Genomic DNA, 14,269 nt, shown 5'->3' with positions numbered 1-14,269 from the left:
GGTGCTAACTATTATCAACTGCTCTAGGCTCATCTTATTCAACCAACTGAAATAATCAACCATGGTTGCTGAACTTCATGTTAGCATGCTAATCTGTAAGATAAAAAAACCTTAGGAGGGGAAATTAACCTACAAAAAACGGGAACACTTATGGTGGGGTGATATATGCCTAAGATCCCAGAACTGAGGTCAGAGTAGGAGGGTCAGAATTCAAGGTCATCCTTTGAGGCTACTCTGGGCCTCATGAGACCCTGTCTCAAAGAATGAAGAAAGGAGGGAAAAAGAGAGGAAGAAACAAAAAGAAATTAATTTAGCATTATCCCTTCACAAGTTTTTAATGTGGGAATTTCGAGCCCCATAAAATTACAAAGAAAGTTCTACCCAGGGGTGTGCAAACAGTGAAAACATGCTTTTCTAGGAAAACAGACCAATGCTTTCAAAGAGGAATAAAAACGTCAAAAGATTGATAAGCACTGCTTTTTACAGTTTACAAATGTCTTTATACTCTTACATGTTTCAGAAAAGAACCTGCTTACATGAAATTAATCAGTGAAATCCAAAACTTGCTCAAATCTCACATTGCCAAACTCTGTAACATGTTCACAATTAGGCAGCAATTATCCTAAAGTTCTCATTCCCTGCAAACCTTTCTCAGTTTGCCATAACTAAGACAGAAATAAAAACAGAACTACTCAAAAGGGCAGTAAATTTTAGGCAACTCCTTAATAATCAGGAATACAAGGGATACCATGACATAAGCGAACTGCTAAATTATATATTAAACAGTTACAACTGTAGACAAAGAACCAAGTTTCAGCTTTGTAGAGTTTAACAGTTTGGAGGAACTATCAAAAACCTCTTGCAACTTGCAAGAAGACTTGGCAGAATTAGTTCTTCGAACTCACAGAAAAAGTTTATATGCCCAAACTGCCTTACAATTTAATTTAGTATAACACCACCAAGGAAGTCATACACTTTTGAACTACAGGTTGTGATTGGCGACTGCCGTCCCTAAATAATACAATCGTAGTTAAAAGATAGTAGTCTTCCTTTCAGATCCATGAACCCTCAAATTTGGCAGCAGTTCAAACACACAAAAAAAGAAATTTCAACCTAACTGAAGTCAAAGAAATAATCCCGGGGTCTGTTTCCTTTCCGTGCCCTTGGGGCTCGCACGTCTTTGTGCACAGGGTTTGAAGGGCTTCTAACCTCAGACTCACTCCGGAGCAGGGCAGCCTGGAATCGTTGGCGGAGGATGACGGGCGCGATCACCTGGCTGATGCGACTCCAGGCGTTGTCCCGGCGGGGCCGAAACGAAACAGGGGCGCGCCGTCAGCGGAGAGCGGGCCTCGGGCCTCGGGAGCGGACACCGAACCAGGCGAGCGGCAGGAAACAAACGGCAGACACACCCGGCGGACCTCGGCGACCTGTCCTGCGCTAGCCGGCGAACGTCGGACGCTGCCAGGCTCCGCCGCCGCCCCTCCTCCGCAGCACAGGGCCACCTCCACGCTCCGCTCCAACGTGGCAGCCGCAGCCCCGCCTGCCGGCCGGCACTTCCGGGAGCAGCGGCTCGCTCCTCCCACCCGGCGGGCCGCCACTTCCGGAAGCAGGGGCTCCGGAAGGCGAGGCGAGCTGGAGGTTGGGATTTAGCCGTGTTTGGAGAGGAGGCGTCTAACGTTGGGATGCGGCCGCCTGGCGGTGCATCAAGGGGAAGTGGCGATGGGCGTCTCCGTCTGGGAAGAACGGCGGTGACCGCGAGGACGCCACGTAGCACTCCTGTGAGGCGTCAGCAGCTGCTGGCGACACGACCCATACTGGGCAAACCGCGCGAAAACTGGGCTGCGAGGGCGGGTTCAGTTTGTGGTTCGGCAAGGCTAATTATTGGTTCTGCCTTTGCCTTTTGAAAACTTAGATTTCGTCACACACACCAAAGGGATTTAACTTATAAAGTCTTAGATGCGTGAGTGAGGGATATCGAAAGTATCCTTAATATTTCAATAACTAACCACGGTATTCAGACCCACTAGCACTCGTCTTGGGCCTCTGGAGCAAACTAAGCTCCCTGATTTGAAAATCCAAAGGTACTGTTTTTTGTGTGTGTGTGTGTGTGTGACTGGAGCGTTTGTCGTTTTCTATTAGGGATATAAGCCCATAACTGAAAAATGTAGAAGTTGGTCTGTAGAAGAGGTAGATGCAGGAGGATCAGGAGTTCAAGGCCACATAAGTTCGGGTTACCCTAGGCTGCTAGAGAGCCTGTCCCCAAAAGAGAAACAAAGTATAACAGCAAAGGCTGGAGAGATGGCCTGACAGTTAAGCGCACTTGCTGCTTTCACAGAGGACTTGGGTTTATTTCCCAGCACCCTCCCCCCATCCCCCACCCCGTAGTGCACAACCATTTGTAGCTCCAGTTCCAGAGGAGCCTACACCCTCTTCTGATCTCCAGCGGTATCTGCATACCCATAGGGCACATACATACATACAGGCACAACACATAACAAATGAATAAATCATCAACAAACCAGGTACTGGAGTTCACTAGTAATGTTATAATTAATGTTTCCTGCCTCAACTAAAGCAAGCGCTAGTATGTTTTTGTAATTTTTTACCAAATGAGGCTGGTCCCGTACTTAAAAAGGATTACTATCATCTTCAGAGCTTCCAACCGTAGTTGATGTGTTGCCTCATTGTACTTTTTATTTGGGGTGCAATTATTTTATCAGTGAAATGAAGGCAGAGGAAATCACTTGCTATAAACTATTAGCACCTAGATTGGACTGAGGTCCCCTAACTTTATATTACACCTATTGACTGTTAAGACCTTTCTCAGCCTCCTTACATGAAAGTAATGCTTCTTTACTGAATACAAACTAGGCCAAAGAAGGATGTGTGTACGAGGCCAGCCTGAACTACATGGTGATACCGTGTTTCTACATGCTTAGGAGCTTTTGCAGAGTATACACAAGGTTGTTTGATTGCTAGCAACAAGCCAGTAGTTCAAAGTACTGGAAAATGGAATTTTTTTTTTTTAATTCACATGTATAGGAAATGTATGTCCTATACATACATTTCACTTTATAAAGCAAGTTTACTAAGCTGAGAAAGTGGTAGCTCACCCCACACCAGCACAAGGATGGGACCCACATAGCAGCTTAGGGCAGCTGCCAGAATCTAAATCCAGCAGCAGAGGGACAGTGACAATCATTGGTCCTCAGCATAACAGGAGGGACTTCCAGAGTGCAGTGAAGAGCAGTCCCACCCTAAACATGGCTGACAGAGCAGGGGGCCTGGGTAGAGTAAAAAGGAGAAACAGCATCTACTAGGTACTTTACCACCAGTACATATTTGTGACCCTCATTTTTTATGGAGACAGGATTTTACTGTTATCCAAGCTGTCCATGAACTTGATAACCTAAGGTTCCTGAGTAGCTGGGATTCATATTAGATTGACTGTGGACTGGTGAAGGGATACTTGTACAAAGTCAGAGCTTGCTAAGGACCCCCTGCAGCTAACAAGGAAAAACTAGCATCATTCACAAGTCTATTAGCTCGTCTTGGTGAACTACTAATCAAGCCTTGTTCTGGATCAAGTGAAAAGGAGGCATTCTGAAAGAAAGTTCATTTCCAGATTGATTTACTCATTGAAGCCAGGCCAGAGATAACTAAATAAATGAGTCACAGGCAGTAAAATTCACCCAGAAGAGTGAAAGGGAGCGGTAGCAGAACTACCTGTTGCACACACATCCTGCAATGTACATAGAGCAAGTCTGACTGGTTGGTGTTCTCTGGACAAAGGCTGGTCCCTGTGGCATTGATGTGACAAGTCCACAATACTTCTCAGAGCGGCCTTTTCTCCTAGGCCAATCCTGTATGTTTAGGAGGTTTCTTCTGGAGTTTCAGGCAGCAGAAAATCTTTTTAAATTTACTTTTTAATTATGAGTATGGGGATGGACATTGAGAACAGGCACTTGCAGAGGCCAGGTGTCAGCTCATCCCTGGTTCTTCTGAAAGAACATTAGTTCGTGACCCTTAGAGCATATTTCTAGCCCCAGCATGCAATGTTAATGCTGTCCTTACCTTCTGTTGATTTGTCAGGAACAGTCAGTCATGAAGGGACAGTTAAGAATGGCTGGCAAGACAATTCTGGTGGCCTACTGGTACTTAATCTTAAAGGACCTACTGGTGATGAATCCTTTGAGGTTATTAGCTGAAATCCATGCTGAATATCACCTGGCCCTAGAACTGCTTAGTCCTAGAGATGAACTTGACAAGTAGATTAAAAACACAGAAATCTGGAAACACCAAAGTGAAACCTATTACCTTGTATGCCAACCTTAAAAGATGAAAATAAGGACTGACTACAAGATGCAAATAGCCGTAAGTGGGCCTATTCGATAAGGGTGGTCATGGCCAGACACGCGTTCCCCATTCCCGAGCAAAGCTGTTTACTCTGACTTTTTTCGAAGTTCAGGTATATTTATCAAGATATGCGGACACTTGAGCAATATTCTTCCTCTGACAGGGTAGGTCTTCAGCAGTTAGCTGTAAAATATAACTGTTGCTTTCAAGTGAATTTCCTCCTCCATTGCTGAAAGTTGTTGGGTACAGTAATTATTTCTAAATCCCAGGGAGACTTGGGGCAGTAAAGTAGACTTCAGGAGACCACAGAAGCCCACCTCTACCTGTGCTAAGGTCGAGGGCCCAACCATAAAACAGGTTCAGCTTTCACTCAGATGGGCACACAACAGTAAGGTTCCTTTCCCGACTCCGATCCTGGGAAGGACAGGTGCCGGGCTACCCGTGTCTGATGCTTAGGAGGAAAGATAGGCACAAATCTGTCATAGAAAGCACACAGGAGGGTCCTCAGGATTTAAGCACAAGACAGAAAAGATGGCATTGAGAAATGTTTCTAACAGGGAGTACATGGCTGCTCTCACAGGGGCTAAAATAAATATTGAGCAGTGTTGACTGGGTCCTACCCTTGATCCCCATTGCACATGCAGCCTGCATGCTTTTTGGATTGAGCCGTTTTCAGGTATGGAGATTTCCTGCTGGGCCAGACCTCATGTCTGTAACAGGAATCTCTAGTCCAAGTATAAGAGCTAGAGGGTTTGACTGTGACAGTAACTAATGAGAACTACTCTTTCTAGAGAGTTGATTGGATTGCAGTTCTGTTCATGAAAGGAAATTCTCTCAGACTGCTAGCATGGTTAAGACTGGCTTTTATCCAAGACCAGTGTCTCGACTTGTATCTTGACTTCAGGGGGCAAATGTGACCAGACACTCCTTAGAGAGCCTCCTGCTTAAATCACATAAGTGCAACTTCAGCAGCTGGTTATTTTGTTCCACTGATTTTTGGAAAATCAGGATGAGCATTTCAGGGTGTACAATAAAGGAAAAAGGATCCTTCCAAACTGTAAGAGCTAGGCATGGTGGCACAGCCTGTAATGCCAATACATGAGAGGTAGACGCACAAAGACACTCAGCCATGTAGGGAGTGTGGGGCCAGCCTGAGTGAGGTTGTCTCAAAACAGAAATTATCTCCATAACACCCCACAGTGAGTTGAGGAATGTACGCAAGCAGCCTACTACTGTTACTGTAAGAAAATAATCAGTCAGCACTCGGGAGGCAGAGGCAGGCAAATTTCTGGGAGTTCAAGGACAGCCTGATCTATAGAGTAAGTTTCAGGGCAGGCAGAGAAACCCTGTTTTGAAATACCAAAACAAACAAGAGAAAAAAGGCAGACCTACAACTGAAGTTTGTACTGCGCAGAAAGAAATGATGAAATTTTAAGGAGGTCCCTGAAACTTACACTGCAATAATGAGTCTACAGCAATAGGGCTGACCCCCAGTGAGAAGGGCATCAGTGACCCTAATTCCTAATAGGGCATCGCTAATAGAACAAGGATTCAATCAACATCCAAGGTACAACTCTCTAAAGGAGGGTTTCAGCTTACTGAGAACTCCTGTCAAGGGCCAAAAGGTAAAGTGCAAAAACCATGGGTTACTGGATCAGGTGCCATGAAGAAGTCCTCAGATGAAGAGTATCAGTAATGCAGGCCACAAGGAAATGACAATAATAGGGTGACGTGACGGAGGTTTGGAGACGGGCACGGTGCAGCTTAACCAGAGATTCTACTTTTCAGTGGCTGCCACCTCCAGAAGAGGGGCCAATGTGCAGACTTGCCCTGGGTGAGTAACAGGTCTTCTCTACCAGACAAGGCAAGGCAGTTCAACCCTGACATACTATAGACTCGACTATCCGGTGTAATAAACTACACACACCAGGGGCACTGGTTGCCAACTACCAAGACTGATGGTAATCAAACCCCACAGCTGGGGTCCTTTGGGCAAGTTGCCCTGACCACAGGCCATGAACTGTTTCCAAACCTGCATTTGACTGAAGGACTTTTAACTTTCCCTGCTCCTTTGTAGGGGCCACCAAATGCTGTGGTTCGAGTAGCAAGCAGTGAAAGAGCTCACCACGTCAGCATGGTAGAAAATGATGTTTTAATAAATACAGTACAAATGAGCAGCAGGCGAGACTGCGGAGACCCGCATTTGGGAGGCATCATCCCACCAAGTGTGGTTCCTAGAGTGTAAAGGAGAGCACTTCTGACCATCTGATGTTTGACTCTGGGCCAGCCCTCTACCAGGAAGCACTGATAGGAAGTTACAGTTCCTTTGTTTGGCTGCAGTCATGACATTCCATCACAGCACCCACTCTTGCTTTTTCTCCACAGAGAAAAGATTTCAGCTTCATATTTACAGAAAATTGGGCCGGAAAGATGGCTCAGTGGTTAAGGGAGCTGTGGTTCTTGCAGAGGGCGTAGAGTTCCGTTTCCAACACCCACTTCCGGGAGCTCACAACTGCCTGAAACTCCAACCGGACTCTGAGGGCACTGTAGACAAATGACAGACCATTACAAAGAAATTTTCACACACACAAAATTGGAGTCAATTCCTTTGACAATTTTGATCCAGTTCTCATTTCAATGTTTTGTGTAAGAAAAAAAAAAAAAAAAAAAAAAAAAAAACCTATCACAAAGCATCCAATTTGTTCCATAATCACATTTCAAAACACCATCACTCTAATGTTTCAGTTTTATATTTATTTTTAAAAATCACATTTATTTACTTGTTGGGTGTATCTGGTCAGAAGAAAACTTTCAGGATCCATTCTCTTCTTCCACCCTATGGGTCCCAGGAATTAACTTCAGCCATCAGGCTTCTGTGAAGTATACTTTTGCTTTCTGAACAAGCCTGGAGAGTGGGTGAAGGACCGTAAAAGGGGTGTGGCTGAGTAAGCCCCAAGAGCCTGGACTCTGGTCTCTGGGTCTTGTTGCTGTTTTTATTCTTTCAACACTTCGGTTTTTGGCATAGGACTTTTTACTTTCCATCATAGGCAGAAATAAAGGTAATTTGTTTTGAATCAGCTGCTTCACTGATTTTATGGTTTTGCGTCAACTGATTCCGGTTTTCTCATTACACCCCCATTTGAGTCAACATTTTCTTATATATTGATCATAACTTAATATTATTCCAATAATTAGCTAGCCCCCCTCCCCTTGCAACTTGTGGGCCATATCTCTGATCATCCCGACTTGGTTACACAGAAGTGACAGTCTTCATTTAGAAGTGACAAAGCACCCCTTCCACAGGCCTAGCTCTTCCCATTTTGTAAAACACCATCAGTCCATTTGGTCCTGCATGGTCATTAGCAAACTAATTTAAGAGGTCTTTGAAAAGGCTACTCCCTCTACACCGATACCTACCCCAGCAATGATTCCTAATCCAATTAACAGAGGTGTGACCTGTCTGGAGTAATGTATATCCAGGCAGGTAGGCCAAGGTACAATTATGTTCCAGTTGGCTGATAGGTTTAAGTTTTCTTCCACATATAAAGAAGGTGCCCAGGTATGGATGATACCAAGTCAGGACAGACATTACTAGCTCTCACATAGCCAAAAGTCTGGTAACACTGATAACCAGTTGCTGTATCTCCTCAAAGTTATTCCTACACATCAGAAGAAGTCTGAGGCAAAACCAAGCCTGAGGCAGAATTAGAACTGAAAGCCAGCCTGGTAACTACAAGTCCCTGAATCTACATAAAGAACAACTAAGTTTATAAATCCCTTACCTTATATAAATCTCCAAAATTACTGAATAAATTTGCAAATGGTACAATCTTGAGAAAAACATCCTGAGTTCATTCCTACAAAAAAACAGACAAATCAATGCAAAATTACACCATATATTTAAGTCACAATTATGTAAAATGTCCTTATGATGCAAATAGCAGTAGAGAAAGCTAATTACAGGCATCTGCGGTCGCTCCATTTAAACTCAGAAATGTTTTGTTCTTATGCCTGGCCCTTTAAAATGTAAATACAATTTAAAAAGTAACTATTATCTAATGTAAAACATGCCATAAAAACTCATAAAGACTATTTCAAGTGTATTACTGTAATTTCTCCTTTGTTCAGACTATCTCACGTCACCTTAGTGGCATCTTCCCACCACCAGGCAAGCCTGATATGGAAAATTGACCTTACTATGTAATAAAACTGGTTATTTTGTACTTCATGTGTAATATATTTCCTTAGCATTTATTTTATGTTATATGGAAGAGTGCTTTGCCCACATGCATGCATGCATGTGCCCAAAGGCTTCAGATACCGTGGGTATCTGAACATCACAAACATCACAAACATCTGGGGTTACAGATGTTTGTGAGCAGCCATGTCAGTACCAGGAAGTGAACCTAAGTCTTTGAGGAGCAGCCAGTGCTCTTGACCACTGAGCCATCCCTCCACCCCCTTTTTAAGTATACAATATTTCCTAAAGGTTTCCAACTAAGATCTAATTTTCTTAGCAGGCGTGGCTAACCTGCAACCCAGATTCGACCCCATCCAGCTGAGAATAGCTATGAATACAACCCAATATAATACAGCTACACTTAACTATTAAAACATAAGAACCATGTGTGTGGCTTTTTTGTTTTTGATAACTCAATTATGTTGCTCTTGTGCCTCAAGTTCAAAGTCAGTCTTGTCTGTGAGTCAAGTCATTTCTATGTTCAGGGAGGAGTGAGGAAGACCACAAAGACAGCGTGGACCAGTCTTGGGTTGTCAGCCTGACCAAGGCAGGAACAGCCCAAGCAGCAGGGCACACCTGAGAGATTTTAATTGGATTACTGGAGGTGGGAAGGCCACACCTTCTAGTGGCAGTGTCCACAGAAGTCTTTGCTTCCCACCAGCTTGCCTCACTTCTTGCTGGCACCAGAACCCACTTCTTCCAGATTCCAACGATTCCTGAGGAACGCCCAGCCCCCTGGCCTCTCCTTTCAGAGACACCCATTGCTGCGCTGGATAGGCCACAGCCGGTGAGGCCTTCTAAACCCACCTGTATGTGTGTGTCCATCTAGCCTATCGACTCTGTTCCTTTAAAGAACTCCATCTGATAGAGTATTCAATAGAATAGGGCTATTCTGATTTCCTGATAGTCCACGTTGCTCATGGAAAGAAGCCAACACCCACAAAGTTCAAACAAGCACCAAGGAGGGAACAGGTACTTTGTAAATATATGCTCAGCACACTTGTTGAAGCTTTGGAGGAAATGTCAATATACTTCAGTGATGTTAAATATTTGTACAGCTGGACCAAAACCACATTCCAAAAAAATGTTAATGAGGATTCCTAATTTTTAATTATAGTTTAGTTCCAACCAGCTTTTCCAACTACCTCCATAATTAGAAGGAAACGCTCCAAGAAAAACATTCTGACTAAAAAGACTTTGTAAAAAAAGATTTATTTTACATGAGTACTCTATCTGCAGGTCACATGCATGCCAGAAGAGGGCATCAGATCCCAATATAGATGGTGGTGAGCCACCACCATGTGGTTGCTGGGAATTGAACTCAGGACCTGTGGAAGAGCCATCTCTCCGGGCCTACCCCCACCCCCCCGACTAAAAAGACTTTAAGTGCCCTAGAAACTTTCCATACTAACATCCATAAATTGCATGTGAATATATGCAGGGAAAATCAAGCCCCTCAAGGAAGATCCATGAATTGGAGGCCAGGCTGGCCTACACAGTGAGTTCCAGGATGAGAATGTAGGGGTTGGGGAGGACACATCACTAGGAGCTGGCTCAGCAGTCACAGAACTCGCTGCTCCACAGCCACATGGCCCACAACTCCTTAACTCCTGTGTGACTTCAAACTCCATTTGACTTCTGGAACTTAGGTGCCAGATACAAATGTGGTGCAGGCACACAGACAAGCAAAACACCCCCACACAGAAAACACCTTTTTTAAAATAAAGAACCACTTACTTGGATATGCATGCTCTTATACCCATTTGCTGGATTCAAACACTATATCCACATGCTTAATATAAACCCAAATCCTACATATGAAATAAATGGGCCTGTTACTCTCTTATAAGCCCTCTTACATTAGACAGGGTGGACCTCCTCAACCAAGATTTAGAAGCTCCCCTTTCTATGACCTCAGGGAACATCAGACAATTGGCATGAGTCTGGAGGCTGGTGCAGTCCTCTCAAGCCAGGTCCTCAGACAGTGATAAACAAATCCAATACCTACCCCTAGCCTGGATTCTCCTCAGACAAAGTAACGCCTGTCACTTTGAACAACTTTAATTGAATAAGAAGCTCAATTCACATTCATATCCAAAAAAGAAAAAACAAAATTTTATGTAAGAGTTAGGACTACCTAAATTTGGTAACCAGAGATCCCAGAACTCCAACACTTTCTAAAGCAAAGAACAGAATTTTAAAAATGGGAAACCTTGTAAATGAGTCACAGCAGGACACTGCATGTAAGGTGCTGGCAGTACTAGCCAGGACTCTGACAATAGGGCAGATGCTCAAGAGGCACAGTACTAACCCTCCAACCATGATGATAATACGCCTGTAGGCCCTTTGAGAAGCCGTGCAGAAAATAAAAGCACAGCTGCAGCAAAATGCCTGGCACACACAGCTGTCTCTGAGCCTTACAGGGTTTGTGGTGAGAGGGCTCAAAACTTAAGAGGACTGGGGTCAGATTCATAGCAAACACATAGCGGCTTTACAAGCCTCTCCAACTCCAGTTGCAGGGGACGGACACCCTCGTACAGCCTCCTCAGACACCACGCATACACATGGTGCAGACTTACATGCAAACAAAACACCTCCACACACAAAGCAAATAAAGGCACCGCCACTCACCGTCACTAAGACAGATGTCCCAAGTTAGATACCTGAGAACAAGGTGACAAAAGGAGAAAACAAACTCCCAAGTTGTCCTCTAGGCGCCACATACCGGTACACAATAAATGGCATAAAAATTGTTTTTGCCATTCCAAAAATAGGTAATTAAGATTTCACCAAAGCCTTTCAGATTTCAATTTTACTTGCATAATCTTTCCAGGTCAGACCCTCTCTCAGAATATTTAGCAGATGACTATACCTTTCTTGTGCTTTTCATAATCCTCCAAAGCCATATATCTTTCAGACATCACCAAGAACACAATTCCTGAAAAAGAGATTTTCTTATAAATCATGTGCAAGGTAGGACAATCTGTAACAACAGCACCTTTAGTAAAGCTTACATATCCTCATTTATTATTCAATAATCACAACAGCTCATTATGTGAACAGCAGTGAAAGTTTTAATCATTGGATATGAAGCTACTAGAGGCAACAGCAAAGAGCAGAAACCCATTAGCAAGTATTCTAATATCCAGAGCAGACACCTTTGGCTTATTAAAATAGGTTGTTTTACTTAAGGGTCTATGACATTTTAAAAACGTGTTTTACTTTACAGTTCCCCATCTGTCATTAATAATTACAATGTATTCAAGTTACCAGGTGAGACCAAAAACGTTCAGGGCAGTAAGGCTTTCAGACTATCAGAAGCCATCTATCCATCCTAGCAGACTCAGAGCAGCAGGCACCCAATTTAGAGACAGGCATTTCACTTTAGGATGCTCAACAGGCTTTCTGCTCAGCTGCATTCTTCTTCCTGTTCTTCGGAAATATCCTAGCACACCATATTTCTAAAACCGTCTAGCCCATGTGGTGTTTGAGTGAGACTGGCCCTCTGTAGGCTCTTGTATTTGCATGCTTCTTCCCCAGTCAATCGGTCAAGGAAGGATTAGGAGGCGAGGCCTCAGAAGAAGCCCAAACGCCCATGCAGTATCTTGCTTGCTCTCTGTGGGGAGCTCAGAATGTAAAGCTCTCAGCAACTGCTCCAGTACCATGCCTTCCTGCCGGGCACCCAGCCATGCCTCTAAAACTGTAGGCAAAGCTCAGTCAAGTGTCTTCTTTTATGAGAGCTGCTGTGGTCATGGTGTCTCTTCACAGCAATAGAATACTAAGACAGCCTAGGATCCCACTTCTGTGGTAGTCACAGCACTTATCAGTACCTCATGTTCTCTCAATACATTAACAAAGTAGGAAGACAAAACCATTCTTTGGGTAGAAATCATTTCAAAAAATTTTCTCTAATCATAACCTGAATACTTAAAAAGCCACTAATTTTTATTTACAGCTGTTTTAATCGTGTGTTTATCTGTGTGCTACCTGCACGCATTATACCCCCAAGGCCAGGCGTTGGACCCCTGGAACTGGAGATAAGAACGTTTGTGAACTGCCATATGGATGCTGTGAAACAAACAGTCCACCAGACCAACAAGTGCCATCTCTCTAGTGACATAACCAGTATGCTTGATTTTTTTGAGACAAAGTTTAATTATGTAGCCCAGAGTAGCCCGGAACTCTGCCTGTATTCTAAGGATTACTCTTAACTTCAACACCCCCAAACACACAATCACATGACTATACAAATACTTTTCCTAATGTCAAGGATTTTTGCAATTGTTATGATTTTTACATTTATTCTAATATCCTCAGGGGGAACGTATGTCCCATGATTTTTATGTGGAAATAGAACTGTGGGGTCGGTTCTCCCTTTCCTCCTTTTCAAGGGTTCTGGGATTCATGCAGTCAGGCTTGAATAGCTCTCACCAGAGCCATCAACCTAGTTCTTGTTGGTTTAAGTCCATGGTTGGTTGTTCCCTGTGCTACAAATAGAACCCAAACCTTTGTGAAATGCCAGATAACCAAACACTTTGACAACATACAACAGGACACATGACCACCCCTCCACAAAAAACCTACACATGCTGTAGGCTTCCTTCTTATCAAGCTTCTGTGAGGGAGGGGGCACACTACAAGCTATCACTTCATACCTGTAAACATGTGGGGGAAAAAAAAGAACTTTTACCCGCTGCTAGTAGCAAATGGGAACAGGCACTTGAGAAGCCATTCCACTTAAATAATCTAGAGAAACAGAAATGTAGCCATACTAAGTTGCCCACTAGCACTCAAGGTATGGCTATTAGTAACACTAAAAAAATAAATAGTAACAATGTAAATGCTTGGCAACTGATGTCTTACATATACAAGGATACATTCAGGCAATGTCGAAACATGGTTTCTCTCTGTAGCCCTGTCTGTCCTGGAACTCACTCTTTACATCACCTGGCGTCAGAATTAAGAGAAATCTGCCTGCCTCCTCTGGGATTAAAAGTGTGCACTGTCAGTACCATCACCAACGGCAAACAAAAAGGGCGAACTCTAACCATTATTCTGCAGGGGAAAAGCCAGCCACAAAAATCCTATGTACTATTATTATATATATTATAATATATTATATATTATTCCAACCATCTGAAACACACAGAACAAGTAATCTATACAGACAAAATACTGCTTCTAGGGGTTGGGGGACAAAGGGACAGTTAATAAGAACGGGGGGGGGGGTGGCTAGTGATATAGGGCTGGTGGTGGAAGGCTAGCCCAGCATGCACAAAGCCCGGAGGCTCAAGTGGCAGCACATTAACTGGGCTTGGCAGTAGTACACCACCAGGGAGGTGAGGCATGCTGATCCAAAGAGTCATGCTGAGCTACACAACAAGTCTGATGCTAGCCTGAGTTACGTGAAACCGTGCCTTAAAAGGAAAGAAAAAAGAACGGTGTTCTTACAAGGTGAAGTAAAACTTCTAAAACTGGCCTCAACTTTTACTCCTACCTTTTTGGGAGACCAACTCAGAAAGATCACTCCCCAGTTTGAAAACAGGCTCTAGGAAACAAACCTGGTTCAGACCGACAATGAAACTGTTCATGTTGTGAAAACAAGTGCTGGTTGGCCAAAAGCATTTCTAGGAAACAAACCTGGTTCAGACAGACAATGAAACTGTTCATGTT

The 14,269-nt window shown here is 43.7% G+C and overlaps 1 protein-coding gene and 1 long non-coding RNA gene across 30 annotated transcripts in view; both read right to left on the bottom strand.

The window, feature by feature from the left end:
* The window catches only part of Sec31a (SEC31 homolog A, COPII coat complex component), a 56,272-nt gene extending 54,739 nt beyond the window's left edge, over positions 1 to 1,533 (bottom strand). For 18 of the 28 annotated variants that reach the window (XM_055594553.1, XM_055594559.1, XM_055594561.1 and 15 more), the window contains exon 1: positions 1,210 to 1,533. The gene's annotated coding sequence lies outside the window, so the exon portion shown is untranslated. The remainder of the gene's footprint in view (positions 1 to 1,209) is intronic. The other 10 variants (XM_055594571.1, XM_055594576.1, XM_055594579.1 and 7 more) reach the window with 3 other exon arrangements.
* Positions 1,534 to 6,487: 4,954 nt separating this feature from the next.
* LOC129667145 (uncharacterized) overlaps positions 6,488 to 14,269 on the bottom strand; it is a 9,031-nt gene continuing 1,249 nt past the window's right edge. The window contains exons 3-6 of one of the 2 annotated variants that reach the window (XR_008718699.1): positions 11,469 to 11,534; positions 8,139 to 8,213; positions 7,137 to 7,261; positions 6,488 to 6,900 (exon numbers count right to left, since the gene is read on the bottom strand). This is a non-coding gene — a long non-coding RNA (uncharacterized LOC129667145). The remainder of the gene's footprint in view (positions 6,901 to 7,136; positions 7,262 to 8,138; positions 8,214 to 11,468; positions 11,535 to 14,269) is intronic. The other variant, XR_008718698.1, reaches the window with a different exon arrangement.

Source organism: Psammomys obesus, unplaced genomic scaffold, assembly GCF_907164565.1.
Source record: "Psammomys obesus unplaced genomic scaffold, mPsaObe1.curated_primary_1811, whole genome shotgun sequence".
NCBI classification, from domain to species: Eukaryota; Metazoa; Chordata; class Mammalia; order Rodentia; family Muridae; genus Psammomys; species Psammomys obesus.
This window is presented reverse-complemented; position numbering and strand designations above follow the sequence as displayed.